Below are 27,840 nucleotides of genomic sequence, written 5' to 3'. Positions count from 1 at the left end.
AGCCATCTCAAAAAACGCTTCTTCCAGGGGCCCCTCCTCCTTGCTGGTATCTCAGACCCTCAGCAACTCGGGTAGCAGCAGCCCCACCCATTCCCAACCTTCCGTGCCTTCTCTCTACGGAGCCTGCGCACTGAGCTCTCACCAAAGCTCCTTTACTATAAACCTATCTGTCCACCCTGCTTTCAAGTCTGCACATGCTCCCTGGATCCAGCCAAACTACTGTCCTCCTGCTTGGGCACCTAACAAGAATCTGATTTGGTTTGGTTTGGTTTGGTTTGGTTTGCTTTGGTTTGGTTTGGTTTGGTTTGGTTTGGATTTTAGTGCCCCCAATAGGAATTGAGAAGTCAAAGAAGGCTGTGACTTTTTTTTTTTTTTTAATGGCCAGACACAAGCATACAACACACAACCCTACATATCTTGTCCACAACAGAGAAAGAAAACAGGACAGAAGCAGGACAACTCTCCGGGTCTCCCCCAGCAGCCCATGAGGGCCAATAAAAAGACAGTTCCAATCCACAGTACAAACGCGCATTTTACTGGTTACAGAACACAAGGTTTAAACATTCTGGAAGAGGGGCCTTGAAACGGGTTCCAGAGGTGGCATATATGTCTAGGAGCTGGGACCCAGGATCATATATGAAAACCTATGTAGAGATAACCCTTGCTAGTACTCTGAACTGAGATAGGCTTGATCTCAGAGAGCTTCATGAACAAAAATACTTGCTTCACCCAGGGGCTCTTGAGCCTCTGGGCTTCCAGGTCACATTGGCTTTGTCTGCACCAGACCCTGGGTGTAAGTCACACCTCAAGATGGTATGATGCAGGCAAGGCCTCCTATCCCCTCACCGCCTCCTGCCCTTTGGCTGGCTAAGCCCCCTCACATCAGGATCAGAAGGGATCCTTTCCCAGGGAGGAGTCAAGGTACTCACTGGGCATAGCGCCCTTATTCATAGAACCATCTACAGGCCCCAGGCCTGAGCCCTTCCCTCCTATCCTATGGATAGAGCACTATGCAGGGATGTGTTTATGGAGTGAAGATGTGACAGACAGTGAAATGCCCCCGGACCCCCAGCAAGCAGGAAATGTCAGTGATGATCCAAGGTTAGGGACATCTCAGCTAGCTGCTCCCAGTCATTTAGGCTGTGTGGAAGCAGCCTTCGGGAGTTAAATAGCTATCTGTTACTGATCCCAGTGGGCGTTTAGCACATGCAAGCCCCTCCCTCTCTCCCTGCTCCCCCCCCTCCTCTTTTCCTGCTACATTGTAACCATCTTCTCTTCCTTCACAAAAGCATTAAGATTTGATTCCTTTGGGGGGCAACAACAGCACAGTTTTAAGTAAGACATAACCTCTTGGAGCCCCCACTTTATAAATCCCTCTTCCTTTTCCCCATGTAGCTTTTAATTCCTTTCCTATCCATCTGCCCACCCACCCAGACCTCCGCTTTCTTCTCCAGCCCTGACAATCTCAGTGAGCAGAATAGAAGGAGGAGTCCTGAGCCCAGCCGGGTCTCTGCCCCATCTCTCAGATCTCGTTTCCCTTCCTCGTCTTTCCTCTGCCTTAGTTTGGATGGGTTTTTTTTTTAATCTATTAATTTCCTGTGAACATAATTGTATTACACATGCGAACCAAACATCGCCTCCCTCGTGTATCTGGGCTTGCAATCTTCCCCCTCTGTCTGGTCACCTTTTACATTTAAGTATTTACTGTTATTTATGGCCCTCCGCTGCATGTATTTTATTACAGCAATGGAAGGTGCAGCCTTGTTTGGGGGCCGTGGTGTTCCTCGATTTTTCACGCATTCTTTGAAAGGTATAATGTATTTATCTATTTAAGGACTATGCATGGGAACTCATTATTGTTTCTGTCCAGACAGCCTCTCTTAATTACCCATTTATCATGTTGCTCGTTTTATTGTCTTCTCTCCTTTTTTTCGTCTCTCTCTCTCTCTTTTTTTTTTTTAATTCTCTCCATTCTCCCTCCCCGTTAGAACCTGGGTCTGGATTACCTCATCGATCTTTAGGATTAATGAGAGCCTCCTTATTAATCCTGGTGGATGTTCCTCTTCCGAGGCACCCACAGATCGCTTCCTCTCCTTGCTACTTTCTCATTTCCTCCCCCTCTCTTGCATTTTCTCTCACGCCTTTCCCTTCTCCTCTTCTCCCTGCATCTTCTCACTACGGGACCTCAGGTGCCCCGGATAAGATGAGCAGAAGTCCCATGGGCCACTCCTTCCAGGCTGCTATGACCACTTCCATGTCTAATTCGTTCCTGTGCGCTCATTCACCCTTTCTGTCACTCTTTTATTTCAATATTTATTCTTTTATTTATGGACCTCAGGTGCACAGATTTAGATTAAGCATGATCCGAGGGTCCCAAGCCTTCTCCAAATGGATCTGCCTGAAGCTCTTTTGTTATTTAATCCCCTGTGCTGGTGCTTGGGTTCAGGAGACATTTAGTTATCTCAGGAGCCCGGTTTTGAATTAAGCATAATTCTCACTGCGCTCTCTCTCTTCTCTCTCTCTCTCTCTCTCTCTCTCTCTCTCTCTCTCTCTCTCTCTCTGTGTGTGTGTGTGTGTGTGTGTGTGTGTGTGTGTGTGTGTGTGTGTGTGTGTGTCTGTGTCTCTCATCCCTATATGCCCTTCTCAGGCACAAGTCTCCATGTATATTCATTATGCCCTCAGCCTTCTCGAGCGTCTGTCTGTCCTGCCCCTCTTCTGTATGTCTTCCTTTATCTCTTTTGTACATCTTTTATCCCTTACACGGCTTGAGCATCACGGTGATTTACTCAAGTCCCCGCTTCTAGGGCCACTCCTAAACTTGTTTCTTTTCTGTGTTTGCTCTTTCCTTGCCTGACCCACCCAACAGATACGTCTTCACCGCATTTAAACACTTATCTATGAGCTGCTGTTTCCCCTCGTGTTCATCTAAATCTTTCCTACGTCTTCCTTCGGCTCTATCTTCCAACTGATCTAGCTCTTTGTCCCCAAATCATCAACAACAACATTTTACAGCCTCCGGGCTATAATTTGGTTTCCTGCGTTTGTCTTGCAAGGCAGAGGAGATAGAACCAGAGCTTGGCACATGCTAGGCTTCACACACACACACACCCCCGCCCCAGCTCCGGCCCATCCCTGGGCCTCAATTTTGAATTAATATGGATGAGTTGTGTTAAACAAGCCCCTCTCCTAGACTTAATTGTCTCACTTATTATCTTCTGCGCCCCTTTTCATCTCTCCCCCACCTTATTGTCACTTTCTATCACTCCCTCGCCCGCCCTTTCATTCCCGGGAGATCAGGTGACCCTGGGGCTCCTCAGCACCCTCCCCCCAGAGTGAATGCAAATCTTTTTTCTCATCCATTCATTCTACTCTCTCATTCTACTCTCGGGGGCTTCCATTCAGTCTTTCTTTCCATTTCAATACTGGTCTCCGCACTTCCAGAGGGCAGGTGCATCTAATTGGAGACATCATAATCTGCTATTAATGGGCCTCCCCTCCACTGCCCCATTGAAGCCCTCCCTGATATCTTGAAGCCTGAAAGGTCTCTTGGTCGGGTGGGTCGTCGTCCATCTCAGAAGCACAGATGGGAATTAACCAATCTGCTGACACAGCCTCTCATCCTGTCCCTAGCAGGGCTCTGTCTTCTAGCTACATTCATCTACCTATCTGTGGGCCTATTATTACCTTTCTTCTCCTCCTTTGTGTCCCTGGCTGTCTTTCTCAGCTGCACTGGCTGGTAAATCGGGTCACCTGCAAACATCCCTCCACAGGACTGCACTTCCTATCGCTTTCTCTCCTCTGCGCCTTTCACAACTACCATCCTTTCTGCCGGCTTGCCTTCTTTTTAGTGTTTAAGCCTCTGCTGGTAGAATTAAGTGGTCAGATTGTGAAACCTAGCTAAAGACTCCCCTGAAGCTCCTCATCTATCTGCTCTTCTCTGTCTCTGTCTCTCTCTGTGTCTCTCTGTCTGTCTCTGTCTCTTTCTCTCTCTGTGTCTCTCTATATCTCTCTGTCTCTTTCTCTCTCTGTCTCTCTATATCTCTCTGTCTCTGTCTCTCTCTGTATCTCTCTGTCTGTCTCTGTCTCTATGACTCTCTCTGTCTCTCTATCTCTGTCTCTTTCTCTCTGTCTCTGTCTCTCTGTCTGTCTGTGTCTGTCTCTATGTCTGTCTCTATGTCTCTCTATCTCTGTCTCTCTGTGTATGTGTCTCTGTCTCTCTTTGTCTCTCTCTGTGTATGTGTCTCTGTGTCTGTGTCTCTCTCTGTGAGTCTCTCTGTGTCTCTCTCTATGTCTCTGTCTGTGTGTGTCTCTGTCTCTCTGTCTCTGTTTCTCTCCCTCTGTCTGTCTGTCTCTCTCTCTTCCCCCTCCCCCTTCTCTCTCTCTCCCTCTTCCTCTCTGTCTTTTTATTGTTTCTCATGCATTCTCACTTTCTTACTTGCTGTCTCTCATCCCCTTGGAGCTGGGGTACCCCAATGCTAACCCAGCTGGGTTCTCCTTGCATGTTCACATATCCCCTTACGTGCTTAGATTTTAGGCATCTTGTTTGTTTTCTCTCTTTCCTGCTTCCTTCTCTCTCTCTGATCCCACCGTCATCTATCTGCTTATATTAAGGGGACTCGAAAACCTCAGAGCTGGTTTGGACAACTCTTCTTCCCCTTCCTTCTGTCCTTTAGGATTCCTTCAATTAAAAAAAAAAAAAAAAACCCTCAGGTTCATGATGACCCAATAGCTATCAGCTAGTCATTTTATTGATTTACATATCGACTGACTAGGCGCCAATGAGACCGGACGATGACTGCGTGCTCCCCCCTCAGTTGCTTCCTTCCCTTCTGTACCTGTTTGTTCCCTACCCCTTCACGCTGCTTTCACTTGCCCAGCCAAACATGCATTATGTGATGTAACACACACCAGTGAAACAGCTTCCCGACAAGAAAACCAGAGCGCCCGTGCCCTCTTGGCCCTTCTTACTTCCTCCCACCATGTTAAGCTCTAAAGTGTACAAACCTATAGCCCAGAAACACACACAAATGGCAGATGTGGTGCAAACACAGCATATGTTCTTTTACTACCAGATTCTCCCAGGGTTTACCCTAGACATACAAGGAGCAAATCTGAGACTAGACCCCTCCTTCCCCAGACCCCCTTGGCTGGGTAGACACTTCCCTTTCTGCCCCTCTGGGCCCCAGTGAATGGCCATCCCCATGAGAAACCTGTTTCAAGACCCCAGCATACATAGAGATACAAACACAGTACAGCCTTCCTGGTGGGAAACGACGGAACAGAGTTCATTTGTAAATAGGTGGCTTTGTCTACAGCAATATAAAAATATTTTGGCCTTTCAAGACAGATACAAAAGAAAGTCCCCATTACCGTCCCCAAGTGTCTCAGTCCTAAACAATAAGGAACTTGAAGAGGTTTCGATGGAAACTTTGAAGACAGAAAACCTGCCCATTATGCTTTCCAGACATTTCCAGGGGGTGGGCTCAGGTCATGGAGGCTTGAAGCCTATTTGAGGAGCTGGTCTCTCGGACTGCATTTTCTCCTCAGCCCTTTGAAGGCCTCGGCTCAGAAGGGCGCTTCCAATCCTAGTCAGTACAAGAGCCAGAGGGAGAGTCCGCAATGAAAGGCCCATTCATTTGGAAGAGTGAAAAAGGAGAAATTCTTTTGGGGTCCCACACTTGAAGCTGCCTATAGAATTCTTTTGAACAGACAACACTAGGCGGATGGAGGCTCCCATCTTACAACACAAGCACCAGGTCAGCCCTTGACTTGGCTCGCTGGGCAAACCACCCCCAGCCACCCCCATCTGCACAGGCTGCAGCACGGCTGAGAGGGTACTTTTGGTGGAGCCCCCACCCAATCAGCCGTCAAGTACGCTCACTGTACTCTAGCCACTTACGATTTACAGTTGGAAGGTCCTATGGGCAGGCTCTGTGTCCGTGTGTCCAGGGTCCCACGCAGGATTCCAGGTGATGACGATGTTGGCTAAAAATCAGAAAGCTTGCAGTCACAGGGTAGAATCCTACCCAGGAAAGAAGGTACAAGGAGGGGGCTGGCAAAGAAAATCACGAGGATGGCTTACAGCAGGGGCTCTCTCGAGTTCAACAAATATTAAATCCACAGAGACTAATATCCCTCTGTTCAACCAACTCATTCCATGCTCACCCCTACCAGCTACCTACGAGGGGATAGCGCATATACCAAGAGCCTTGGTACTATCCTGCATGGTGGACTAGGAGCTGCTATTTAAAAAGCAAAGACTCATGGATGCTGTAACTATAAAATGCAAACTTATACCTACTGAGCCACCCATCCCCTGGTAGACAGAGCTTTGCAAACACCCTGAAGGTAGGGCACAGGTTGTGCCCAGGGACAAGTCAGTGAGCCAGCAAGACTCAGCATGGGCCAAGCTTGGCAGAGGCCAGGATTCCAATACATGGGTTATGCTAAGACGATAGGGATTTCAGTGGTCCCTGTCTTGAACAACCATTGCACACAGGCACACAGACAGAGAGAGAATGACAGGTGACCCCTCCCCATGGTACCCAGGCAGATACCTCTGAGCAAACCATGTCACAAGAGTATAAGGGACCCAACAGAATGCCAGCACACAAAGTCTTTACAAGTCCAGGGTTTACCTCAAACATGAGGTTAAATATCACGGGACAACTACCAAGGCCCACAAAGAAGTACAACATAGAGCCCAGCCTCCTGGTAGGGATGCCGTTCTACTACCCAGGCGTCAAGGGTTATCCAATGGCAAGACAATAAAAGCACTATGTAGGCACAGCATGCTAACGAAGAGGCAGGGTGACTCAGTTTTCATTTTAATTGTATTTTCGAAATTGGTCCTGATGTAGCCCGGACTGGCCCTCCTGCCTTTACGTCCCAAGTGCTAAGGTTACAAGCGCGCACCACTGCACATGGTTTTATTTGGTGCTGGGGACTGAACCCTAAGGCTTCTTCTCTGCTGGCTGGCAAACATTCCACTAATGGAGCTACACCCCAACCCCCATATTCGCTTGCCTTGAGTTTTCTACAAACTCAAAGTGCTGGAGAAACCAACAACAGCAACAGAACAAAAAAACAAATGAAACGAAAACAAAATGACCGATCGAAAACATGTTTTAAATGAGTTGACTTTTAAAATGTCTTACTAGCGTCTGGGAAAGGTCAACGTATGTGGCCAAGGGGGAGTCAAAAGGCCGTGTCTGTAAAGTGGGGGGCCTCTGGGATGTTACAGACTGAGCTGCATAGAATGGAGGGACCTGACGAACACCTAGTGCAGGCTGCCAGATATATCTGCCCTGCTGGCTCTCCAAGGACTCTCTACGCTATCCGTACTTCAACTTCCACAGACAAGTTTCTCTACCTATACCCCCTCATTCCCAGATGGCTCTCTAACTGAGGGACCCCAAACCCTGCCAGGGCACAGTGAGGACACAATTCTTATCTCCAAGCCTCCCACAAATACCTTGTCTGGCCTGCGCTCCCCAATCCCAACTCTCCTATAACTGCCCCAATCTGTGTCTTAAAAATAAGTGTGCACAGGACAACTGGATGATTTGGGCAAGCCAAACGCTATTGGTCATCTAAGGTCAGGCTACCTAACTGCATACTGAATACCCATCTCCCCATGACCCCTGATGGGTGGGGTGGCCATTCATCATAAGCACGGTCCCCAGGTGACCACGAGACTGCAGACCAAGAACACACAGCAAGACCAAAGACGATGCTGTTTCCTTGCAGGAACCTGAGCTGGGGCCTTGTCTCTACCACTTGTGTTTTCCTCTGTTTTGTTTTTAATGGCAGGGAGGTAATCAGAAGCAGCCCAGGGCATCTGGGTTTTTTCCTGCCTCTCCTCCAGGCCCCTGTGGACCCTCGGCGCGCCTGACTGTCCTTAATGAACTCGGCATGCAGTCCCCAGGCTGCTACGTTTGCACGAAACCCTGGCAAAGTCGTGCCTCGGTTTGAAAGCTGCGTGTACCAGCTCCAGGTCTGCGTGATGTATTAATAACAAGAGAGTGCGGGGCTGGAATCTTAACAAATGTCAGAAAAGCTGCAGAGATGACTCACTGGAGCCAAAGGAAAAAACAAGATTTTATAGAGTCCGCAGGAACCACTGTCACAGATGGCTGATGGAAGACCTTGTAAATGAATGTGCCCTGAGCTCATGCTACACATATAAAATGAGGGCGGGAGCCGTAAGCGCAGCCCCCATGGCTCAACAGGATTAGAACATCCTAACTCTGCATCTTGAGATAATTTTTTTTTTAAAGTTTCTCTCTTCCGGAGGCACACAGGACCTAACTGATCTTGTTTGGGGCACAAATATCTCACCGCCGTTTCAAACAGAGGAAAAACGTCAAAGGACTATTTTTACTAAGATGTTGATCTCAAGAAATAGTCTGCAGTTACACGAAATGATCAGCCTTTCCCGCTCCCTACCTGTTGAGAAAATACTACGCTCTTGCAAGTTCCCCTGACAAATGTAAGCTCTTTGTAGAGCTAATTTCCTGTACCTTTGTTGAGACCCAGGCCCTGGACATTAGGGGCCCATTTATGAAAATGGGAGTGGTAATTGGGACATCTTTTGAAACCATGTTCCCCTTCTCCACATCGGGCCCCCATCAGCCCTCTAATTTGCGTTGGTCGGGTTACAGAGGATGTTTATATATGCCTCTTCCTGGAATTTCACCTCTTTGCTTCAGGAGTAGGCAATTAGAGCGAATTAGGACCTATTTGGTCCATGTTTACCCTTAATGGATAGAAAGGCTGAAGCAGCCTTGGGAACACAGTCTGTCAGTCTAATTGAAGCTGGCAATTTTTTGATTCCTCGTTCCGGCTCGTAGGTATTGTAGCAACCAAGGTCACAAAACAAAAGCCGCAGTCCACCACGGTAATGACGGGCACAGACTGACAGAAAAGGTCTGTGAGCTCCTGATTACTGTGCTGAGGTCCAGAGTCAGACAAAGATGAGTACAGGGGGGTGGGGGATAGGGGAGGGTGGTTACCGCTCACTTTTTTTACGAGTTGCTACCTTGGGTGGCTTCAGCTAGAAGTTCTTCCCTGAGTGAGCCAGGATGCCAACCAGGGTGATGCCAAGTGCCTCTTGACAAAAGGGTGCACCATGACCCCTTGGGAACAGCACCTCTGGGCACATCCTCCTGTCAGGGAAGTCATGGGTCTACTCTCATTACACAAGGGATGCTCTCTGGCCCAGAAAGGGTTTCCCAGCCTGGCCTGTAGAATGTTTGAATAAATTCCCTGTAATAAGTAAGACCTTCACCACAGCACGTGGGGCAGCAACGGCCTCCAAGAAAAGACCTGTGATTTCTAAAAGCTGTCCGTGAGGAACTAGCTGAGCTCTGAGACACCCCTGACCATGCTTGTCACTCAGGAACCTGTAATCAGCAGCCCTCACCCAGGGGCCCTCTGGAATCTCCAGCCCCCTCATCTCTAAAGCAGGGAAGAATTAGAAACAAGGCTGCCAAGGAGTCTGCCGTGCCAAAGACCCAAACTCCAAAGGCTCAGGTGACTACAGACCCGCACTCCTCATCACAGAGATGGAGAAATGATGACCCTGAGGGCTGAAGGCAAGGCTGAGATCACACCCACAGGCAGGGCTGACAAGGGGCTGGGTTCCTCCAGACAGCTGCCTCTCCAGGACCCAAGGACCCATTCTGAGCTCTGGCCACTGAGCGCCTGACAGTTTCTAAGGAGGAATAGGGTGGTCTACCAGAAATCTAGAGGAGGTTAAATGGGGACTGTATCTCATTACAGAATGGGTACAGTTAGGTTCTGATCTCATTTTACAGACAGAGAAACTGAGGCTCGGAAATGGTGAGTCACAAAGACTCCAACCATGACTGAGAACCAGGACTCCTTCTCCTAGAAGGGACTTTTGCCTTGGGCCAGTCTAGGAAAGTAGTGGGACAACCCCTGGGCAGGGGTGTGGCCACTCTGACCTCTTCTGCTCTACGTCCCTAACCGTACATATCTGCCACACCAACTACATTTCAGACCCCTACCCCCTCCCTCTCCAGTTTCCTAACCTTGGAGAAACTGGCTGCCTATCCACTTACAGGACGTGCTGGAAAAGGAAAAAGAAAAAAAAAAGCCACACAGCTGTGGTCCCTGGTGGCCAGAAAAGACATGTGCTTACTCTTTGGCCCTTCCACCATCCTCTTTCCCCAACTTTCCATTCTGGACTATCTCTTGGCCCCATTCTGTCTTTAAAGCATCTTTTGGGCTTTGGGCCCAACGTGATCACATCCTTGCCTATAGTTAATCCTATGGCTCTATCCCAAGAGCCTTATGCAAGTCTAGCCCGAGGAAGGACAAGCTCAAGGGTCCCCAGGGTCAGACAGTGGGTGGGTGACTACGTGGGGTGACTACAGCAGGGGTCTGCTTCTAGGTGGAACACACACAGAGAGAGAGAGAGAGAAAAAGAGAGAGAGAGAGGCCCCACACAGCACCCTGGGAACACACACACCATGTCGAGTAGGTAATTGAGGTTTACTTCCTTTCATATGAAGAAAGGACACCTTCCATTGACAGGAGCCATTCACAGGACCTGGGAAACTCATCGAGGCTAGCTCTCCCAATTATCCCCAGGTGGCTGTACTCCATGGGGCTCCCCCACATTCCTTTCTGCCTGAGCCTTTGTTTCCAGCTGCAGCGGGCCTCGGAGCTCCCAGGCTAAGAGTCTCCTCCTTAAGCCCCAGCCAAAGACCCTATTCACTGAGAGAAGAGAAGGCCAACTCAAGGTGGTGGGGAGCCAGGCTCTGGGGCCCCTCTCCCAGGCTAGGGGAGGGAAGACCTCACCATCTGCAATTTTCTCTTAAGCCCAAAGAAACTAGAGAGCAATTAAGAAAGTCAAGACTGTACCCTCCACCCTTGTTCTCGCCTTAATTAATTCCTCTCCCACACACATCCTGCTTGAGTTGGAGGGTGGGGGCTACTGGCCTCTGTCACCTGACACCTGCCCTACACACACACACACACACACACACACACACACACACACACACACACACACACTGGACTTGGGGATGAAGAGAGATGAGAAAACAAACATGGACAAAGCCTCTGAGAAGCCCGACTAAAGCTACCAGATTCCCAAAGGAAGAAGAGGCAGGACCCCATACATTGGCCTCAGGGCCCGACAATCCCAGAACACACCAGACATTTGCATCAAAGATGGAGGCCTAGGACCCCCTCTCCTAACATTGTTCTGCTCTGTAGCCCTGTTGCTGCCCAGAAGGAAATACCATCAGAGGCTCCTAATACCCCCCCAAGTATCCCTAACTCCCACAGGACTAATTGTTCTTTGCCACAAAGGCAACCTCACCCTGAAACAACCCTTTCCTCAGAAACTTAGAGAGCCTGAGGTGTCCATGAGCAGCCAGGGTTTATTCAGAGCCATCCACCACCCACACCAGTATCCATCTCTCTCTCTCTCTCTCTCTCTCTCTCTCTCTCTCTCTCTCTCTCTCTCTCTCTCCTCTCTCTCTTACAGAGACCCCTGTGCTTAAGTAGACCCCACTCAGAAAGACCCAGTTCTAGAATTTTCCATCTTCTCTAATTAGGGATGGGATCTTAAACCTTACTTTCCTCCTTCTTTTGTCTGAGAAGGATGGGGCTCAAATAGGCAGAAGAGGGGGTAGCTCTCTGGACTCATTCACACCCTGTTAAATTCCAGTCGCTAGAGAAGAAAGGGCTCCCAAGGCAGCCACCCCTACCCACTTCCTCCAGCATGGCTTCTTCACTGTCTTTTACTGTCCACGGCTCTGTAACCTTTGAGGGCCTTAATTTACCTCCCTCCACAACCCCTTGGTGTGATACCCCTTTCTCTTCATTAAGCAGCTCATCAAAATATGGGTAGAATTTTTTTTTCATTCTAAGAAGTCAGATTGTTCATAAAAAAATTAAAAATTAAAAAAAAGATGTAAGTTACTTCATGTAAATGAAAGAATAAGAAACATATGCATCCTGCTGCCCCGAAGTCTTGCCAGGTTTTGACATCATTTAGAGAAATGTACTTTCGAATACATTTGGGGTTTGAATCACACAGATCAGGGGCCCTGAAAACTGCAGCCAGCAACTTGCAGGCGGGAATGTGTAAGCAAAACCAGCCCCCTCCACCAGTAACCTCTGCTTAAGTCGGGCATCCCCTTCCCACCCCTGGGGCAGATGGACAGGCACTCCCTCGGGAAACCGGGAAACCGCTATCTCTTCCCACAATCTACCCTCCTCGTGAATCACTGAGTTAAAAAGGACTGGGGGTGGGGGGAGCTAAGTGCCTCCTATCACCATGGCAGAGGACCAAAGACCACCTCCCATCTTCCCACCAGGTGACAAGGTCCCTGTGCCCGCTCTTTTAGCAATTCAGGGCTCATTTCCACCCTTTATGACTCAGGGATTGCCCAAAGCATCAAAAAGAATTTTCCAGAAAGCCATCATTTCTTTTGATTCTCACAAGTGCCAGCATCTCTCGTTCCTAAGACTCTAATCCCAGAGGCTAGTGGACCGTATATTCATTCAGAACCTAGTATATTCTTCCTTGTTTTTAAACCTAATGCCACCCAAAATCTACCAGAGATACCTGCCTGAGATTTTAGCTTCCAGTCCCTGAAACATCAGTCAATCAAAGTGTGCCTTCCTGTGAAGCCTGTTCCTGGATCCTGGGAGGGTAGGTGGGGCTGGCTGCAGAGTGTGGGAGTATTCTGGGATACGTGGGCATATCGGTCTCATGGTTGGGTCTGTTTGGCCTCGTCTTAACCTAGCCTAACCTCTTGGCTCAGTCTACCCCCCCCAAGTTCCGGGCTGTCCCTAATGAGCAAGCTCAGAGCTGCAAGCCCTTGGCTCAGCTCAGACTACCTACCCAGTGGCTTTGTCTAAGCTCCGGATTTGATGCCCCTGGGAGCTGGTATCCTGCCCTAAGCAAGCTTCCCCTCCCAGCCCTGCTCCCTAGCCACGTCACCATGTTTGCAGGTTGCTCAGTAAATGCCAGCTACGGAGTAAATGTCACAAGGCAGAGCCTTCCTGATGCCCTAGGCACACACTCCCTGCTCGCTCCAGCATGCTGGGCTCTCTAGAGAGGAAAAGCAGGCAGGCAAAGGCCAGGCCTGGGTGCTTGGCCCCCTCTCGTAGTTAGGTTTTGTGTAATAATAACAGGATCCCATCCCATTTCCACTTCGGAGGGGGAAAGGCGGAGCCGTAGAGGAGTCAGGTATGAATCTCATTTAATGAGAGAATACTGTGGAAGCTGCATCCAAATCAGAGATACCATGGGAAAGATAAGCACCCCACCCTCAGTCCTCAACCAGGCTGGCATGTTAGGAGGAATCTTGAGACAGGACATGGAGTTCAAGGTGTCCAAAAAAGTGGCAATGGGCCAAGGTCAGACCTGGACACAGTCAAAGTGCCCCAATGTCTCACGCCACCCCAAGTGGGGCAAAGCAGGAGGAACCCTCCTCTCGAAGCCACTTTGATGGCTGCTCTGTTCACCTGATCCTTCGACCCTGTGAAAAAAACCTGGTCCTACCCCGCCCCCATTACCCACACGAACAAGATTTCAATGGCTCTATGAATATACATTCTGATTAAATGAACTAACCACTCTTTGTGGTTCAAAACCGTGAGAACACATGATGAAGTCTTCCGTGTCGTCTCCACCATTACTGTGTTACAGCAGTGTCAGAGGGGAGGAAAAGAAAGTCACCCTCGCTCCAAACCACCATTTCACGTGAGAACATTGTCAAAGTGCCATGTGTGCAAGGCTGAAATTCTCATGGGAACAGAATTGCCATGGCCATGGGAGAAATGTCTCCCCGCCAAGGGTGGATAGACATCTGTGTCCACATCTCTGAATGGGAAAAGGCCAAGGGCCTGTGGATTCACATCGTGAACATTAACATCATGAACATAGTCAGTCAGGCTGACTGTGTGCCTACTGTGTTTCTTTTCCTGGACATTTCCAGGAGTGTAGACTATGTGTGACCTATCCCCACTTACCGTCTCTGGTCCCTGCTAGACAGGGACCAGGATGGACTCCCACACGTGCTGTCTCGTGGTAACCGTCTCAGCTCCGGGCAGTGTCCAGGCATCCAGGTTCCGAGGTTAAGGCGAGAAGCTTCATCAGCTGCACCCCCATGTATTCCTTCTTGAGTGAAGATGTAGTGTCACTGAATTCTAACAAAGTTGTGTTTGTCGACGCAAGAGACTCACCCTATTCCAGGAGGGTTGCAACGTAAGGATGTGGAGTCCTCGCGCTGGGCGTCCTGGGGTCCTCGCGCTGGGCGTCCTGGGGTCCTCGCGCTGGGCGTCCTGGGGTCCTCGCGCTGGGCGTCCTGGGGTCCTCGCGCTGGGCGTCCTGGGGTCCTCGCGCTGGGTGTCCTGGGGTCCTCACGCTGGGCATCCTGGGGTCCTCATGTCCTCTCTTCTTCAGCCAGCACGGCCGGTGGGCAATGCCAGCTTTGAGGAAAGGCAAAAAATTAGAATTCCTACAAAGCAAACATCCTGAAAGAAAGAAAAGCCACCTGTACTCACACGCATGAAGACAGGCAGCGGCCTCACCTGCTCTTCTCTGGAGATGGGCAGCTCGTGGAACCTGAGCACAACAGGAAATGGCACAGGAAGACGCGACGGGCCTGGATAGTAGCCCCCAAAACAACACCAAAAGGTCAGCAAGGGGCCTAGGAGGGCAGAGCCATGAACTCTCAAGGACACGGTGGTGGTAAGTGTGATAAACACCCACCAGGGTAGGGCGACGACTTTGAGTTCGACGAAGCCGACGATGGGATCTCCAGGGCCAGCAGGCCAAGGCATAAACCTGTTTTAAGACCCTGGTCACTCAGCCCCTGGAAACTAGGCCCACGGGAGATGAAGAACCAGCAAGGGATTGTCCAACAGGCACGGGGAGGCTGTTGGCAACTGAGGTGAGTTTGGGGAGGTGGAGGGAGGTGGAGGGGATGGAGGAAGAGCACAATGGTATGGGGACCTGATGGCAAGGCTAAGGGCAGCGGGTGGGCCAGGTTAGCCACAGTGTGGCTTTAGCAAGGGAAGCCAGACTTTAAAGCAGGGGTAGGAGTGGCTGAAACCCGAGGGAGAGGTTGGAATAGGATGACCCAGTGACACCGAAGCACAGGTGGGTGTTAGGGAGACACCATGGAATAAGGCTATGCAAGCAGAATGCCAAGTGGGCGATGAACCCTGGCACTGTAGAAGCAGGGGGGAGCCAGCAGGTAGAGAAGAGCAGGTGGGCAGCCAGGCATAGGCGGGGCCTGCACATGCTCTCTAAAGGCTCCTGACATGGGACACAGTCCCCAGCCATAATTGGGGACAAAAAAAACGGCTGGACTGAGTCCCAGGGGGAGGAACAAACTGTGGAAAGGGTCCAAAAGCCTCAGACCCCCATCCATCAACCTATCAAGAGGGAGACCTGTGTGGCCAGGACAGGCACATCACAGCTGTTCCTTTTGCGTTTGCCTCAGCCCTAAGCTGCGGGGGACAGTAGCCCGTACTCAGCCATGAATGGGGGGATGGGGGGGAGGCAGAGAGGGGGGAGGCAGAGAGGGGGGAGGCAGAGGGGGGGGGGAGGCAGAGAGGGGGGGAGGCAGAGAGGGGGGCAGGGCCCTGGGGGTGGGCAGGTCTGCACAAAGGCAGGGCAGGCAAACCAGGCCCACCCCATGCCCTCTGAATGCCCTCTATGGAGCCAGAGACCACTGCTCTGGCTCCCAGACAACCCCCCAGCTTGCCCTCCCTAGGAAGCAGAGGCCATCAAGGGACAAGCTAGGTGGCAGGTGCCAAGCCCAGGGCCAGGACCATGGGCACGCTCAGTTAGGATCAACTGTGGATGACAGAGTAGACGCGCGGACGAATGCAAGGCGCAACCCTAGAACCCCTCAAAGGGGGCTGAGACTAGGGCAGGTCACTAATGATCCCAGTCCCTTGAGCCAGACACCCGCAACCCCTTGACCCTTAGCTGCCCAGATGTGGCAGTTGAGCCTGTCCATTCGTCCGCCTGTCCCACCATACATCATCCCACATACTCTTACTGAGCCCCACTATTTACCGGGTTGGTGCTGGGACACCCAGAGGAGGAGGGGGTGGCCTAGGGGCACCCCAAAGGAACCAACCAGATTCAAATGGGAAAAGGGGGTAGGGGGAGACAAACAGAGGGAGGCTGAGACAGAGAATGAAGGAGGGGAATGGGCAGTAGAGGCAGAAAAAAAATCAGTTGTTCTCAGAAGAATTGGGGCTGGTGCTTTTCCTGCCTCCTCCCTCCCCCTCCTTGGCCTCATCTCCGTAACTTCCCAGTATGTCCTGAATGATTCCATAGATGTTGAGTACCCAGAACACTCTAGCCCTGTGGGCCAACTACTCTGAAGCCAGCCTAAATGCCTGGACTGAAAGGGGAGGAGGGCTTTTATATCCATTGATCTACCTGAGAGTCCCAGGAAGCATGCTAGTGGGTGAGAAGCAAAATGTCCTCAGGAAGCAGTTACCAGGAGTCCTACTTACAGGCTTCCTGCCTTCCAGAACATCAAGGGCTGAGATGGTAGCAAGGTGGGGGGAGGGGGGAGGGCCAGGGTGGGTGGATAGGAGTCTTGTTTGAGTTGCTCAAGGCTGCTAAGTTTGGAGGCCTGATGACCTAAGACTAAAATCCTGAACAAAGGCCCTCTCCGCATGGCCCTAGCTTTTGAAATACTCCCGGACTCCTAGAATATCAAAAGTGGCTTCGGGGACCTATTATTTCAATGTAAATATTATTAACAGGTATTTGAGACAAGGGACCCTGCAGACAGTGGAAATCTCAACAACTGACTGTGCACTGTGGACAGGGAGCCTTGTGGGTGGCTTCTCCTCTCCTAGGCCTCCGCTCTATCCTAGTACCCTACCTTCAAGTCCAGCACAGGGTAGTGACATAACTTGGACCCATGGTGCTATAGTAGACCCACTGAGGAAAGGGGGGTGTGCGTGGGGTGGGAGGAGGGAGTCCCCTTTGCTTGTTGATTGCTGGGGTGGGACTGGGGAACTTGGCAGGAGTCTGGGTGACAAGGAATGACTGTAGTCACTATGGACCTCTTGTAGTTCCTTGACTCAAAGCTACCTTCAACTTGCCACCCCATTCAATGGGTCTTGCACTGGGACGGGGCAGGGGCGGGGGTGGAGTGGGGTGGAGGGGTTAGGCTTCAATGAGGAAGGAAATCTACATTAAAGTGTAGCTTAAAGAACCCAAAAGCCCCCACCCCACCCCTCAGCCACCAGCTCAGTTCTCATTATGATAATCAATGTTTTTCCTTCTCAGACAAAGAGGGCTCCTTAGGAGATGACTATTGGAGCCCAGCAGCTACCTCATTAGCTCTGAGGCCTCTTCCTTCCACAAGGCCCAAGATTAGCCCCATGTTCATTAAGGAGAAAGGCCAAAAAAAGTAGAATAAAACTGGAAAGAAAAAGAAAAAAAAAAAAAAAACTGGCCGGGGGGGGGGGCAGGAGTGGCTCCATCCCAGGAGCTGGTCATTCCTGGAGACCTTTCTTGTACCATGGGGACTTTAATCACCAGTCCAGGGAGGCATTAGGGAAGGGTAATCAGGGCAAGAGGTTAAACCTGGGGAGAGGAACTCAAACCCCTTCAATGGGGCTATGTGATATAGAGGCTTCCTGGGACGTGTCACTGGGTAATCAACTTAAAAGCTTCCTTCTGGTTTTTCTCCTCTAAGCCCAGGCTAACCTAGGAGGAAAGCTTCTGCTGAGGTTTGGGTAGCTCTTAGTATTTTCTGAATCTCCTTTCCTGGGCTAATGCTCGCCCTTCCTCCAACTCCCCTACCCAGACTCCCCCTCCCACTGCCCCTGCTCTTTGATCTTCTCTGTGGGAACCTAACTTTGAGAAAACTTAATTGTGACCCCCCAAAATGCATTTGCTCAGGAATACCTAATTGGTTTCCCCTTCCAGTCCCTCAGCTAAGGGGTCATGTGTCTTACCTGATGGAATTCACCTGGCCTTCCAGGTGAAGACCGTGAACTCTGTTTTAGCCAAGGTAGCTAGCTTGGAAGAGCTGGCCTACACCGTGATCCCAGTTTTAAGTGGTTTTCCTAGGACCTGAACTCAGACCACCAACCGCAGAGTGCTCTAGGCAGCCCTGGCGGCTGGGTGGCATGAGGCAGGTTTGGGAAACTGAGAGGACTGGGAATCTAGGTTCCCAGAGAAAGTGAGAAGAGTTGTGTCCATGAAGCCAGTGATGTGGGAGTAGGAGGGCGAACCAGAGCCGTGAAGCCATGGAGCAGCAGAAATGGAAATGCATTGTCCTTGTGTCCAGCCAGGCTGGAATGGTGCCAAGGGTCAAGCTACAGAAAAGTCTTTACCTGAGCAAGAGCCGTTCGATGGAGAAGAGCGAGTCAGGAAGCAGTGGGTTGGAGGGGAAATTGGAGGTGAGGAAGGAAAGCAGCGAGTGTAGACAGGCCTCGAGAAGCCGGGCTGTGAAGGAAAGACAGACACTGGAGTGGCAAGGAAGGAAGACAGGGGGAGGCGGGACTCCAGGTGAGGGCAGCGGAGTCAGAAGTCCAGAGAGGAACTGAAGTGGAGGTGCAGGCTGGAAACAGGAACATGTCCACTGCTACTAAAACGGAAGAAGCCAAGAGGCTAACGATATGTGGGGGCCCCATCAGAGAAACCACTTGGCGACCTCTGCTTCCCCGCGTGACGGCAGGCCGGCCCTGGGTCAGGACAGGGAGTTGTGAGCATCAAATGAATGGACGATTGCAAGAGAGGGACCAGGGTAGCTCCAGTCTCCATGTGCACAGAGCAGTGCTGACAGAGCAGGCAGTAGTGAGAGCCCCTGGCCACTCTGCGAGACGGGAAGGGTCCCTCCAATTAGCCTGAATTAACTCAGAGAGGGTCTCCGCCCATGGCATTTGTCTGCTCCTACTTTCTCCTTCTGTCTCCATTTGCCTCCTAATCCAATCAGCTCCTTTCAGAGGCCAGGACACTATTGTCCACTCCAAGACTGGGTTCCCTAAAGCAGCCCGGTTGGGCTTTTTTTTTTTTTTTTTTTCTCTTGTCCGGACAAAACTGGTTGGTTTAAAAAGCCATCAAAGAAAGTGCTGGTAAAGACGAGGGTCCTAATTAGCCTCCGAAAGAGACTGTTCGTCATTATCTTTGTACCTCAGCCATAGCCTGGTGCATGGGGCACATGGTCAGCGTCTCAGAAAATGTTTGTTGAATGAACTTTTTTTTTCTTTCTAACTCTGGAAATTATTTATCGAGCACAAATACCCAGCCCCTACTGTGTGCTCACAACAGTGAGCCTCGGGCTGGCCAGTGGGCGGTAGGGACAGCCTCCTTGGTTAGTAAGTATTTGGCAATTTCTGGGCGATTTACAAGGCACTTTCTTGTGAGTTACATCGTTTGGTCTTCAGAAGCACTCTGTGGGGTAGACCAGCTGTTTTCCCCCCACCCCCCACCACCCCACCTCCCCCCACCCCCCACTTTCTCTTTCCTTTTTTTTTTTTCTTTTTAAATGTCTATCTAGGTGTGAAAGGAACTGAAACTTGGAAGCTAAATGACTTGTTTAAGGTCACACCGTTGCTAAGAGGTGAGGTCAGCACATGCTACCAGACTTGGGCCACCACCACCCCCTCCCCTGATTCCCAGCAGCTCCCCAAGACCACCCTTGGGAAGCAAGAAATTTCCCCGTTGTGAAATGTTTGATAATAAAAAACGTTAGGCAGGGACGGGGGAAACCGGACCATGAGAGGTCATCACAATGCCAACCATGTCCGACTTTGTCCCCACCCCCGTCTTAGCCACTGTAGCAAAAGAGTCCATTGTCCTCAACCCCACGAGTGAGGTGGGGCTCTCCCAGTTCTCTTTCCCACCTACCTCTTTAAAAGTCATGAAAACTAATAAAAAAAAATCAATGCCAATTCACCCCTCTCTAGACACGAGGCTACCCCCTTGACACACACGAATTACATAGGAATAACACGGTCATATTACATAGAAAGTGCTCTGGAAATGGCCACACACATTACTCATGTCCTTACTCAAAGTCTCCTGGACGGCCTGTTGTCTTTAGGAGCCCCTAGCTGGAGCAAGAAGAGCCCTGGGCATAGGGGCTACAGGAGTCTGCAGGAGAATAGACGAGACACATGAGACTGTGAGTTGGGTGACTTGATCCACCTGCAAACCTTTCAACAAACATGTGCTGAGGTTTCTGCCCAGCCCTGCCTCAGGCTGCTACAGTTCATTTAATTCTCACAACAACCCTAGGAGGTTGCTCCTAATGTCCCCACTACCCCAAAAGGAAGGGACATCTCCAAGAAGGTGGGTGGAGGGGGAGGGGGCATGCCTTTGGGGGTCAGCCACATGCTCATTCCAGAAGGAAGCACCCCACCCCACCCACAGTTGCCAGCAAGATGCTGGTCCCCCCCCCGCCGCCCCAAACCCCCCTCCTGAGAGGTTCCCATTGGGGACCCTTCTGCTCAGGACATTGTTAGGACAACATGGTCAGTCACAAGGGACGACCCCCCTCGGGGAGGGAAGCACTTCAGTTCACTAGCTGATGAACACGAGCACAGATGTACAGGGAAGGACTCAGACTCAAGATACAAGCAGAGCAAAGGTTGAGGGGTCATGGCCAGTGCCCCCTCACTAGGGCATTGATTCAAGGTTTGAACCCCAGAGAGAGACTAGCTGGACACTGATGATCCTCTTTGTTGCTTGTCCCTCGATGTCCTGATCCCAGGGGGGTCCACAAGAAGTTGTTCTGTATGCTAGTGGGTTCCTGGAATCCATGCTCCTTGACTCTACAAATAAGCAAAGGTTAGAGAATTTATTAAATGCCCAGGTATAAGTATTAATTACAATTTAAGCTAATTAATTACAACTAATTACAATTACAGCTAATTATTTAACATTCTAATGGCTTGTCTAATGGTTGTCTTTAATGGCTAATGGGTCTGGGGGTGATGAATGGGGAATGGGCAGGAGGAATCCACAGGCCATATAAAATGCAAGCAACTTGAGGGAGGGGCTGTGGTACCAGGAGGCAGAGGTGCACAGCAAGTACTTGAGCAGCAGCCTTGGCATCCAGAAGGTGGTCCTGGAAGACTGGTGTGAGCCGATGATGTCATCCCTGAAGAGAGCTCCTATGATATGGGAGGGGGTTGTTAGAAACCATCTTGATGACCTCTAACGGCCAGCACAAGAACAGCATAGAGAGGGAGGGGGCAAGTGAAAGAGCAGAGAAGGGAGGGGCAGGCTTGGAGGGAAAGAGGGAGGGGTGGGAGGGATCAGGGAGGAGAAGCAGGAATGGGATGGAGGGGAGGAAGAGAAGGGAGGGGTGAGAGGAATGAGGGAAATGGGTAGGGGCGGGGGGAGAAAGGAGGAGGAAGGGAGGAGGGAAAAGAAGTGGGAGGAGGGGAGGGGAGGGAGGAAAATGGGAGGAGCAAGATAGGGGAGAAATGGGAGGGGAAAGAGGGAGAGATGAAGTGGGAGGGGGAGGAGGGAGAAGAGATGGGAGGGGGAAGGAGGGAGAAAAGAAATGGGAGGGGGAGGAGGAAAAGTAGAAGTGGGAGGGGGAAGGAGGAGGAGAAATGGGAGGGGAAGGAGGAGGAGAAATGGGAGGGGAGGACAGCAATGGGAGGGGTACAGATAAATTGATTGACAGGTCACAAGTGTTAGCTGTGTGCGCATGCGCAACTCTAGCGCCAGTCTAGCAGGCCAAGAACCATTTGCACGTAGAGACCGCTAGGGGGCGCGCGGCCCGCACCAAGACTCCAATAGCCCAACCACCTGAGGCACCCCCACAGGCACCAGGACGCAGCTGCTAGAGCTAGGCTGACGTAGGGGTGGGGGGAGGGCGCCCAACAGGTTTCAGGCTTGGGAAGGGGGGCATAGCCCACGTCGGCCATCTTTAAGGGTCGCTATGCACCACCACCACCCCCCCCCCCCCCCCCACCCCCGCCTCTCCAAGATACCACTAGCCAGAGCCAATTTCCAGACATGACGCAGCACACTCACAAGCATCTAGGAGCCGCCTTGCACCAAAGCCACGACCATAAGGAGACCCTGCAGTAAGGGGCTGCCCCCAGACCACAATTCTACTTCTGATAAGTAAAAGCAGGACGCTGCCTCCCACCATTAGTAAATCCAATTAACCATAATTAAAATTTAAAAGACTCAGTTCTTAATACGCAACACACTCATTTTTGAGGTCTTAAGCTATATGACAAAATAAAGGAAGACCACCCTGCCTCTCCCCTCCAATATCAACCCCCCTTCTCCCCAAAATTTTGCCCCCCCCCTTTGCCACGTCAACTCTGAAGACCCCTAATTAACATTTTTGCAATCCTTCTCCTCAAAAAGCCACTCCTTTCTAAGACCCCATTAAAAAAAAATCACTGAAAATAAATTAATCTGCGTCCATGACACCCTAAATCACACAGCCACTGCAGATGACGCCATCTCTGACCTATGTAAGTCCTTGCAAGCGCACCTCAATAAACCCAAGTATCTACTAACATTTCCCCTTAGGTAAATGAACCCACAGTCCCGCAGCCCACCTCGCGCCCGACCCCCTCCTGCAGGAGAACAAAGGCCACCTCCTCTTCCATCCCCACCCCGCCCCCCAAAATTCCGCAGTGCCACCAGCGCCCTCTTGCGGCCATCAATAGAACCTTCCAGAACCTGCCACGTAGCAGCCCTTTGGCGCGCCCCCCCCCCGCCCTCAACCAGCCAGCCCAGGATGAGGAGGGGGCGGCCGAGGGGGGGCTTGACAGGGACAAAGGAAACGGCAAAAGGTGATTTACCAAAAGTCAAAAGCCTTCAATACGTCAGAATCCTGCCGCAGCCATCATGCGCAATGCTAAAAACCCTGCCTCTAAATTCCCAGCACTCAGATCGCCCCCCCTCCACACACCCCCTTTTCTGCATTTCTCTTTTCCTTCATTCGAGACGCAAGGACATGGCTTTTTATCAACCCCAGCCCACCTCCCACATCTATTCTGCCTGTGCCCCCTATTCCTTGACCCTAGCGTCAACTGCAGCCTTCCCTATGTGATCGGGGGTCTCCGGGCAGATTTGCCTTTGACACCATCTCTGGCCGCTGTTAAAGTGGCTGCGTCACGGAAACGGCTAGTAAGGGTTACATTTTTTTTTCCCCCTATATTTTGCCTGAGATCAGGTCTACACAAAACCCGAGTGTCTGGATTCGGAATCGCTAGATTACGAGAACGTCTAAATCTTACGCCCACGATCCACTGAGAACCTGGCTAAAGACTAGGAGGAAAAGATGGCTTAAGACCCCTCTTTTCAGGTACCTCCCCCTCCCTATTTTACGGGGCTTGCAGGATGCATCGCCGCCATGTCTCCCACCATGAATGGGTTTCTAAAGGTGGCTTTGAACCGCCAAAATCGGGTTTTTAGACTCCAGAAACCAAAATACACTGGATTGGGGGGGGGGGATTATCTGGTTATCGCTGTTGTTCTTAATAAGGGTCTCTGCCACGCAGCCCACGCTCCAGAACTAACGGAGAAAAGAGCCCTGGTGGACCCCCCCCTCCCGCCCAGGAAAATGTGCCTGAGGATTCTTTTCCTAACAGAATTTTGTGTCGGATGCTGGGGACCAGGCTGAGTAAGGGGCTGCCTTTGGGAGAAGGTCCCCAGCAATGGTCTTTCGGCGAGTCCAGTAGGACAGAGCCAAAGCCAGAAGGAGATGTCGTCTTTATTTTTGCACATCCTTCCAGGCAAAGGATGGCTAACCACTCACCAGGTAAGGCATTCTCCCGTGGCCGCCCCGGGTCTCTGGAAGAGCTTCAGCCAAGGCCAGCAGAGCCGAGGCGAGCTCTATTCCAGTTCTTCGCCTTCTGCGCTAGGGGCTGGCTGGGTGGGGTTTATATAAAGGCGCAGAAGGGGTGGTCTTTGACGTCAGCGCATTCTGCTGCAATGCGCTCATTTCTCTAAAAGTGATTGGCTGGAAAAATGAGCCCCCCAGATTCTATGACAAATTGCTGTAGCCGCACCCAGACTGCAGCAAAGAACGAAGGGAGAAAAATCTGCCGCAGTGCCCCTGGCCGCCATGACCAACACCCTGTGGTCGCTGATGATTTTTCCCTACATGAGCCCTAATTGTGGGTGGAAGGGCGATTTGTAGCCACAATCTGGGGGGAAATAACCCCAACTGGTAATTGTCTTCAGGCAGCCAAGGATAAATGTGGGGTACCGGGACTGGCAGATGGCTTGCCCGGGTTTTTCAGAACATCAGTCAGAGGCTCGGGCTTAGGAAAGGAGAGTGCTGTTTTTTCCTAATTGCACTGGAAAATTTAAAAAAAAAAAAAACACCTAGATAAAATAATTGATTCCCAAATGTTAGTCCGAGGCTGTCACCCCCACATAGGGCACCCCAATTCTCACAGAGTATCTTGATACGGGAAACTTGGCATCTTTGAGCCAAAAAGACCTTGATTTTGAGTCCGGGGCTTTACTGCAGATACAACCTGTGCACCAAAAACCTTGCGCTATTCCTTCCTTTACCAAGGATCCATTTCTACGCGTTAAGGGGATACCGAGCAACCCGGGGCTTACAGTGAATATAGACGCGACCGTGCCCCCCTAAGAAAAGTACTTCGTTAGTGAAAATAGGGTCCTGTGTGGTAATGCTTAGAGTACACCCCCAAATCGGGTTGATTCCCCACACTTTGGAAGGTGCCCCCCCCCCTCCGCAGCCGGAGCAGACAGACAGTGACACATGTTGCTATGGCGCATAGCTGCTGGCTGCGTACGCTCTCAGACTTGGCACAGAAGAGCTAATCCTTAACAGGTGGTATCTCCGGCTGCTGTACCCTACCCTAAGTGGCAAAGTGGGCAACGCGTCAATCAAATGTCCTCCCAAAAAGGTCAAAATGCTGTTGAAAGGGACGGAGGATCTATCTTAGGGTGACAGGTGGGTGGCAACTGTGAGTCCAGAGAAGAAGCGTCTGGTGACAGAAAAGGAGCGAGGATGATTGAGACCCTAAAAGGAAAATCAGAGGCTCCCTGAAGGACACGAAGTTGGAAGAGCCGCCCCCCCAAGACTCCCGGCCTTATTTACGGCTCTGCAGCTGCTTTCAAGTAAGCCCCTTATGGCCAGCGACCGTAGGATGCCACTGTAGCTCGGGTCCCGGGGTTGAGAGGCACTGAGAAAAGATACCGCTGAGCCCAGGGTTACCGATCGTCAGCTCTGCGGTGACTCAGGCCTTTTCAGGGGTGGGGGCATTGTTAATGTGGGAACCGAGGCGCTACGGAGGGTGAAAAGGACGGTTTGGGGCTTTGGGGGCATCACAATGAGCTTTCTGAATGCGTCAGATACTAGGAGAGAAAGAAAACACCCCATTTTTGCAAGCAGCCCCCCAAAAGAAGGCCCCTGACAAGCTAAAAAGGCCTTCACCAGCCACAGACGTCATGAATGCAGCAAAAAAACATGGCTCCCAGCACCCTAGTCAACAGGAGACATTTATTAACCCACCGCATTAATACCTAGGCAACAGCCTAGCTGGCTGGGGCCAATCATCAGCAAGGAGACCCTGTCGTCAAGCCCCTGTGGCCAATCAGACACTAGAAAGGCTCAGTTGCTAGCCTCTGGGGGCAGAAGCAAGGGGTGCGCATTGTCATGGAGGCTCATGTTAGTGGCCCACGCATGGGATTGCAACGGCCACTAGAGAGCATCAGTAGCCGTGTACTAAGGGTCCCTGAAGGCTGTCAGCATTGCAGCCCCCAAAAGAATATGAGCTGGAGCCTGGTGCTAGCCACTGGCGAGCATTGACAGGACCCTCAGATACCTAAAAGCCATTCTGTGTGCTCCAGGCCCTGAGCCCTTGAGGGAAGGAGGGCCTCCACAGCTAAGTCAGGCTCTGCATTTTTTTTCCCCCTTGGTTCCCTCGTTCCTAAGCCTGTTCCTGGCAGCAAACCATATCCCTCTGCTTCAAAGCCTTTACTGACAAGCCAAGGTAACAGACCCTGGAAGCTATGTGTTTCTGATGAAAGTGCAGTGGTTGGAATCTCAGCTCTGTTCCCTCCCTGATGGAAGGCCAAGGTCCAGACCCTTCCCCAGTCTGGGCCCCTATTTCCTCATCTGGAAAAAGGAAAGAGTTGGACAGGAGAGTCCCCAGGGAGCCTTCCAGTACTGCTTTGCTTGATTTGAATGTATACATCAGGCGAGTCAAATGTCTTCCAGAACATTCTTCATGACAGTAATTAGTATCAGGTGTATTCTACAGTCCATGTGGTTACTTCATCATGCAGCTTTTCTTTCCATTGTATTTTATTTTATTTTATTTTATTTTAAACAGAACTCCACAGCAAAGTGTTTATCCTTTTGCCTTCTAAAAGAAAGAACGAAAAAAAGAAAGATGGGGTAGCGGGAGACAGCAAACATTGCTGTAAACGAATCTCTACTAAGCCTTACCGTTTAACAACAATTAAAACAATATCTGTATGCTTAAATGTCTTTGTCAGCTTCTCTGAAGCTCAAAACCTAACTTCTTAAAAAATTTGTTCATCCAGAGCAATGGGAGAAATTCTGGAAGAAGCCAAACCTATGCTGGTGTTTAGATGGGAACTGTTCCTCTGTCTGGGCAATGCTAGCATGTAGCCCCACTCAAAAAGGATATGTGAAGGCCTAGATTGGTATCTATGAAGGAAAATGGGGGAACAGATCCACATTTGAGAAAAAGTACTTTCCCTCTGAGTGCTACAGCGTGACTTTCTTGAAGATTGGATAACAGCCAGCTTTCCACAGCAGTGGCTTGCCTAGCCGCCTCCTCCTCCTCTTCCCTATAGCTCTAATGCATGGTATATAGATTTTTCCTTCTTTTTAATTCTTTTCTTAAGACAGGGTATCCAGGCTAGCCTCTAATTCACTATAGCCCAGGCTAACCTCAAGCTTACAGTTCTCCAACCTTGCCTTTTGGAATTTCAAGCAGGGTTTTCATTTATCTATTCATTTTTGTTTTTTTTTAATTCATATTTAAGAACTCAGAAAGCTATGTGAGCTGGGTGTGGTAGCCTGAGTCTCTAATCCCAGCAGAGACAGATAAATCTTAGAATTCAAGGCCAGCCAGGACATAGTAAGACCTTGGCCAAAAATATAAAATTAAAAAAAAAAAAAAAGCAGCTACGTGAGCAGTCTCTTACTCTGTACATATTTGTGGTCAAATATACAGATGTCCTCAGATTCAGCTAGGAAGTGAACGCAAGTTCTTTTTTCCTTTCCCAAGCATAGGTTAATAATGCACTCTTGTAAAACGGCTGACGGCTATTGTAAAACAGCATATAAATGCTGCCTGCTCAGAATAGCCCTTCCAGAGTTCCCCTAGACGTCACTGTCCTCCAGATGCCCAGATATCTCTGGGCCACATGCTTCCGAACCCCTTCCTAACCCACAAAGAATAATGCACTTGTAAAACCATGCTGAGTTCTGTTGTAAAACAGCATATAAATGCCACCCGGAAAAGCACATTCAGAGTTCCTTTAAACGTCACTGTCCTCCAGATGCCCAGATATCTCTGGGCCACATGCTTCCAAACCCCTTCCTAACCCACAGAGAATAATACACTTGTAAAACCATGCTGAGTTCTGTTGTAAAACAGCAATTAAATGCTGTCCGGAATAGCATTTCCAGAGTTCCCCTAAATGTCACTGTCCTTCAGATATCTATATCTCTGGGCCACATGGCTTCCAAACCCTTTCCTATCACGCATAGGTCTCAGCCAAAATCAGAGGGACCAGAGGGCACAAGGAGGATCTTTAGGCTGGGTTTCTTTAGGAGTTTGGAGGGGCTGTTTCTCCTGCTGGGCTGA

At 50.4% G+C, this 27,840-nt stretch overlaps 1 protein-coding gene and 1 long non-coding RNA gene across 2 annotated transcripts in view; one reads left to right on the top strand and one right to left on the bottom strand.

The window, feature by feature from the left end:
* Meg3 (maternally expressed 3) overlaps positions 1 to 23,869 on the bottom strand; it is a 32,169-nt gene extending 8,300 nt beyond the window's left edge. Inside the window, 8 exon segments of the long non-coding RNA NR_131064.3 lie at positions 5,900 to 5,985; positions 14,233 to 14,478; positions 14,581 to 14,654; positions 14,762 to 14,836; positions 18,370 to 18,481; positions 20,050 to 20,811; positions 21,048 to 21,153; positions 23,775 to 23,869. This is a non-coding gene — a long non-coding RNA (maternally expressed 3).
* An 862-nt stretch (positions 23,870 to 24,731) lies between these two features.
* LOC148005470 (uncharacterized) overlaps positions 24,732 to 27,840 on the top strand; it is a 40,214-nt gene continuing 37,105 nt past the window's right edge. The window contains exon 1 of the mRNA XM_087554968.1: positions 24,732 to 25,114. The gene's annotated coding sequence lies outside the window, so the exon portion shown is untranslated. The remainder of the gene's footprint in view (positions 25,115 to 27,840) is intronic.

The sequence above is a fragment of the Rattus norvegicus genome, chromosome 6 (genome assembly GCF_021556685.1).
Source record: "Rattus norvegicus strain SHRSP/BbbUtx chromosome 6, alternate assembly SHRSP_T2T, whole genome shotgun sequence".
Taxonomy (NCBI): Eukaryota; Metazoa; Chordata; class Mammalia; order Rodentia; family Muridae; genus Rattus; species Rattus norvegicus.
This window is presented reverse-complemented; position numbering and strand designations above follow the sequence as displayed.